This window comes from Amblyraja radiata, chromosome 1 (assembly GCF_010909765.2).
Source record: "Amblyraja radiata isolate CabotCenter1 chromosome 1, sAmbRad1.1.pri, whole genome shotgun sequence".
NCBI lineage: Eukaryota > Metazoa > Chordata > Chondrichthyes > Rajiformes > Rajidae > Amblyraja > Amblyraja radiata.
Window position 1 is genome coordinate 159,144,745 of NC_045956.1, and position 6,612 is coordinate 159,151,356.

A 6,612-nucleotide genomic window follows, 5' to 3' on the forward strand; every position below is an offset into this window, starting at 1 on the left:
CAGCACTTTGTATCTGTTTATGGAGTTGGGTTTTGATGGCTGAATACTTTAACTCCCCCTCCCATTCCCACACTGATTTTTCTGTCCTGGGCCTGCTCCATTGTCAGAGGCCCAGCGCAAATTGGAGGAACAACACCTCATATTTTGCTTGGGTAGCTTACACCCCAGTGGTATGAACACTGACCACTCTAATGTCAAGTAACCTTTGCTTTCCCTCTCTCTCCGTCCCCTCCCCCTTCCCAGTTCTACAACGTCTTACTGTCTCCGATACATTTTATCTCTGTTTGCTTTGTTGTTACCTTCTCCCAATCAACAATGATCTATTATACATTTTCCTTGATCTCATTTTCTTTGTCCTGTTTTCACACTGGACACTTTCTTATCTATACACTTCCTTAACAACGTACCTCCCACTCCCCTGACATCAGTCTAAAGAAGGGTCTCGACCCAAAACATCACCCATTCCTTCTCTCCGAGATGCGGCGTGATCCAATGAGTTACTCCAGCACTTTGCATGTGTTTTTGGAGTTGGTTATTGAAGGCCCAGAAAGGAGTCTGTTTCTCCTCTTCTCACACCGGCCCTGGGAGAAGATCACACTGGTCCAACAACTCCTCCTCACCAATGGGACTGGTTGACTACCCAATACTTTTATAGGCAAATTTCCACTTCTAACACTTTCATTCATTTTCATTTTGTTAGTGTAGGTTAAACAAAACAACTTTTTAAACTCGATTATGTTGTATTTTTATATTGTTCTGTTTTGTTTTCCTCTGCTCTGCCACACCCCAAATACAGTCAACAGACCAGAAACATAGAAACATAGACAATAGGTGCAGGAGGAGGCCATTTGGCCAAATGTGATCATGGCTGATCTTCCACAATTAGTAACCCGTGCCTGCCTTCTCCCCCATTCCCCTTGAGGGCTCTATCTGACTCTCTTTTAAATATAAGAGCTCTATCTAACTCATCCAGTGATTAAATCCGTCCAGTGACTTGGCCGCCACTGCCCTCTGTGGCAGAGAATTCCACAAATTCACAACTCTCTGCGTGAAAAAGTTTTTTCTCATCTCAGTTTTAAATGGCTTCCCCTTTTTCTTAGACTGTGGCCCCTGGTTCTGGACTCCTCCAACATCGAGAACATGTTTCCTGCATCTAGCTTGTCCAGTCCTTTTAAAACTTCATATGTTTCTATAAAATCCCTTCTCATCTTTCTAAGTTCCAGTGAATACAAGCCCAGTCTTTCCAATCTTTCCTCATATGACAGTCCCGCCATCCCGGGGATTAACCTCGTGAACCTACGCTGCACTGCCTCAATAGCAAGGATGTCCTTCCTCAAATTAGGAGACCAAAACTGCACACAATTCTCCAGATGTGGTCTCAATTTTGGAAATTACCCAACATTATTGCAAATAATTTCCAGTCAATATTCAAAACCTTCCACTCTAGTTAATGTCACACAAACCTAGAATTTAGCATTTAACAAAATTATGGTGTGAATTAAACATATTTTACATTTTTGGCAAGGGTTCTTTCTGCAAATTTGTCATTGCAATCGACAAAATAAGGGACAGTGAGTCCTTAAGATTTTCTCCATAAATTCTACCTTATCATATTAATATTGACAGTGATAGAAAGTGGACCCTACTGTCGATCACATGGTTTTCTGATGAGCTTGTGGCTTCAGATATGTGTACTCCACGCTGGTTCTCCCACACATACTGCTTCCTGCTGCATACAACTGATCTTAAAATCAGACAATTGGTAAGTGAGTTTGGGCTCCTAGGCTTATCAGCGACAACAAACTCTCACTTTCTCTGTCTCTGGGAAATGTTCAAGATCAAGATCAAGTTCAAGAGAGTTTATTGTCCTGTGTCCCTGATAGGACAATGAAATTCTTGCTTTGCTTCAGCACAAGTTCAAGTTCAAGTTCAAGTGAGTTTATTGTCATGTGTCCCTGTATAGGACAATGAAATTCTTGCTTTGCTTAAGCACACAGAAAATAGTAGGCATTTACTACAAAACAGATAAATGTGTCCATATACCATGATATAAATATATACACACATGAATAAATAAACTGATAGTGCAAATAACAGAAAGTGGTTGCTAATAATCAGAGTTTTGTCCGAGCCAGGTTTAATAGCCTGATGGCTGAGGGGAAGTAGCTATTCCTGAACCTGGTTGTTGCAGTCTTCAGGCTCCTGTACCTTCTACCTGAAGGTAGCAGGGAGATGAGTGTGTGGCCAGGATGGTGTGGGTCTTTGATGATACTGCCAGCCTTTTTGAGGCAGCGACTGCGATAAATCCCCTCGATGGAAGGAAGGTCAGAGCCGATGATGGACTGGGCAGTGTTTATTACTTTTTGTAGTCTTTTCCTCTCCAGGGCGCTCAAATTGCCGAACCAAGCCACGATGCAACCGGTCAGCATGCTCTCGACTGTGCACCTGTAGAAGTTAGATAGAGTCTTCCTTGACAATCCAACTCTCCGTAATCTTCTCAGGAAGTAGAGGCGCTGATGTGCTTTTTTGATGATTGCATCAGTGTTCTCGGACCAGGAAAGATCTTCAGAGATGTGCACGCCCAATAATTTGAAGCTCTTGACCCTTTCAACCATCGACCCGTTGATATAAATGGGGCTGTGGGTCCCCCTCCTACTCCTTCCAAAGTCCACAATCAGTTCCTTGGTTTTGCTGGTGTTGAGGGCCAGGTTATTGTGCTGGCACCATATGGACAGTTGCTCGATCTCTCTTCTGTACTCTGACTCATCCCCATCAGTGATACGCCCCACAATAGTGGTGTCGTCAGCGAACTTGATGATGGAGTTCGCACTATGACCGGCTACGCAGTCATGAATATAGAGTGAGTACAGCAGGGGGGCGAGCACGCAGCCTTGAGGTGCTCCCGTGCTGATTGTTATCAAGGCTGACACATTTCCACCAATACGAACAGACTGTGGTCTGTGAATGAGGAAGTCGAGGATCCAATTGCAGAGGGATGCGCAGAGACCCAGTTCTGCGAATTTGATAACCAGCTTGGAGGGGATGATTGTATTAAATGCCGAGCTGTAATCAATGAATAACAGCCTGACATATGAGTTTTTGTTGTCCAAGTGGTCCAGAGCGGAGTGGAGAGCCAACGAGATCACATCCAACGTTGATCTGTTGTGGCGGTAAGCGAACTGCAGTGGGTCCAGGTTCTTGTCGAGGTAGGAGTTGATTTGCGCTACGATCAACTTCTCAAAGCACTTCATCACCTCAGGCGTTAGTGCCACTGGTCGATAGTCATTGAGGCACGTCACCTTGCTCTTCTTGGGCACTGGTATAATTGATGCCCTTTTAAAGCAGGTGGGAACCTCAGACCTCAAAAGTGAGAGGTTGAAAATGTCTGTAAAAACTCCAGCCAGTTGGTCCACACAGGTTCCTGCTCCATTCTCTGAGCAAATTTTCCATACATTAACTGCAGCAGTAAAATGAAGAGATACAAGGAACTGCAAATGCTGGTGTACAAAAAAAAGACACAAAGTGCTGGTGTAAGTAACCCAGGGGGTCTGGCAGAATCTCTGAAAATCATGGATAGGTGATGTTTAGGGTCGGAACCCTTCTTCAGACTGGAGCAGCCTGGAGGAATGCATTTCATGAGCATCGGTTCAATCACCAGCTCAGCCCCTAATTGAGCTGAGCCTATTCTGTAAATATGTCCATACTTATTAATGCTTGGAAATATCAGTCTGCATACTTCAAATGGTACATGACCCCAATGAATAAGTTTGTATGAGTTAAATAACATATAACATAAAGTGTGAAGGAAAACATTTGCACTATCGAGCCAGCGCCAGGAAAAATCTAATTGCAAAACCATCTATTTCACTGTATCGCCACGTTTTGCATTTAAGAGGCTTTTACATAGACATAGACATAGACATAGGCACGGACATTGTGGACCAAAGGGTCTGATCCAAGGCTGTATTGTTCCATGTTCTGTGTTCTATTTGCTTTTTAAGATACGTTTTCCAATTCCCTTTTGAAGGGCTGCTGTATTTCTCCCCACAGTGGCATCCAAATCTTGAGCATATTTTATCCTATGGCACCTCAGGCCCTTTATACTGATACTTTACATTTACACCAATGACATCTGGTTGACAAATCTTCAGCTATTCCAGAAGATTTGGGCAAAAACAATGCATGATTCTTTAATGTACTGAAAGTGAACTAAATGAGTCTTGGTCACCATATATCCAAGAAACGAACCCAATGTTCCACCATTGGGAAAAAAGGAGGCAAGCATCGGTTCAAGATTGCCTATAAGACATTAAATTCAGCAGTATCATCTAGATCCATGCTCCAACCCCAAATGTAAAAAGAATGGCGTGTTCAGCTACCGGGACTTGCTACCATCATTTGACAATTTCAAAAATACATGAAGCAATGTTTATGTAAAACAAAAAATGCTGAAAATCTTCGGGAGACCAGTCAGTATCTGCAGGAATATTTCCCCTTCTACAGATGCTACATGAATTGCTGAATATTTCCAGAATTTTCTGATTTTATTTTAGATATTAGTTTTTTTTAACTTATGCAATAACTAGGTTTAAATTCAACCAGGAATTAGTTAAATTGAAAACAGCCTAGAAATCATTGGTTTGCATGAAAGAACTTGATCTAAACCTGATCATTACTTGCAAGGGCATATTGTGTTTTAATTTTGAGGTAAAAGCAATTTTTGGCACAACATTCTTTCAGAGAGCCTGGTTTTCTTATTCTTGCCAAACATTTTAATTGCCTACAGCCACTCTTGACTCTTGATTTGGTGGGAATGACAGAACTGATCTAAAACTCCTGTGGGAAAGGACACAAAAAAAAGAAAGCCAAAGTAATCCAAAATATTCTCTTTGTTATTCTAGCTTTATGTACCTAAAATTTAGTTTGATCCTTTTGGTAACGTTTGGCTGCATTATGTCCCTTGCCAGTCTTTAGGTTCAGCTTCAGGCCCACCTAGTCCAGGCCGAACAATGATCATCCATATACCAGTTTTATCCTACATGCAAGGGACAATTAGTTTAGTTTTAGTTTAGAGATACAACGCAGAAACAGGCCCTTCGGCTCACCGAGACCGTGCTGAACAACGATCCCCGCACACGTACACTATCCTACACACACTAGGGACAATTCACAGTTTTCGCAGGTCACGGGGAGAATGTACAAACTCCATGAATTCAGCACTCATAGTCAGGATCAAAACCTGGATATCTTGCACTGTATGGCTGCGATGAGATAATGACAATAAATTGAATACAATACAATATAACTCTATCGCTGCACCACCGTGCCGTCCAGAATTTACAGAAGCCAATTAACCTACAAGCCTGCACGTCTTTGGGATGTGGGAGGAAACCAGAGCACCTGGAGAAAACCCATGTGGACACAGGAAGAACCTGCAAACTCCGTACAGACAGCACCCGTAGTCAGGATCAAATCAGGCTCTCTAAGGCAGCAAACTACCACTCCATCACTGTGCGCTCTATCAACCTTTATTCTCTGTCCTATGGTACTAACCTGGCTTGGTACTGAAGCTTCTCAATTTAATAACAGGTAGAAAACTGATTCATTGGAGTAACTCCATTTTGCAAACACACATCTTTGAAGAGGAACAGATCACACTACAACGTACCCCTTCAATTATCACACAATATGGATAAAGGGATGGATTTTAGTTTTACAATTTGCAAATTGCCATGGAATTCTTGATGAAATAAATTTCAGAAGGTGTATTAAAGTTCTGTTGCTTACAGGTTTTTTTTAAATTCATGTGTAATCTATAGCCATTTGCTAAGCATGAAAGAGGCCAAATAGCCCGTTTAACAGTTTGTTGTACTAATCAGGATGTGTGACATGTCCAAGCATGGAGCATGTAGTGTGTATGCGGGTGATATCAATTTCTCTGGAATGCTCTTTTGGAGGTTTCCCGTGAAATTGCATTGAGAAGCGTAAGAATATTCATCACTTGAAGCTTTGTTTTTCAGCACCAAGTGTTTGCTGTGCTATTCAATCAGAGCATAACTCCTGCATGAGTTCCATTCTCAATCATTCTTAATCTTAATTCCATTCTCAATCAGTTAAATGCTTTCACAGTCATTTAGAGTAAAGAGTTCAAAAGATTCACCACCTTATGCTTTAGGTTTAAGATTAGATTTAAATATTGTCACGTGTACTGAGGTACGGGGAAAACATTTGCTTTAGAAACACAGAAACATAGAAAATAGATGCAGAAGTAGGCCATTCGGCCCTTTGAGCCAGCACCGCCATTCAATATGATTATGGCTGATGATCTTAAATCAGTATCCCATTCCTACTTTCTCCCCATATCCCTTGATTCCGTTAGCGCTAAGAGCTAAATCTAACTCTCTTGAAAACATCCAGTGAACTCGCCTCCATTGCCTTTTGTGGCAGAGAATTCCACAGATTCACAACCCTCTGAGTGAAAAAGTTTTTCTTCAAATGGCCTCACCCTTATTCTTAAACGTGACCCCTGGTTCTAGATTCCCCCAACATTGGGAACATTCTAGATTCCCCCAACATTGGGAAAATATTTCCTGCATCTAGCCTTTCCAATCT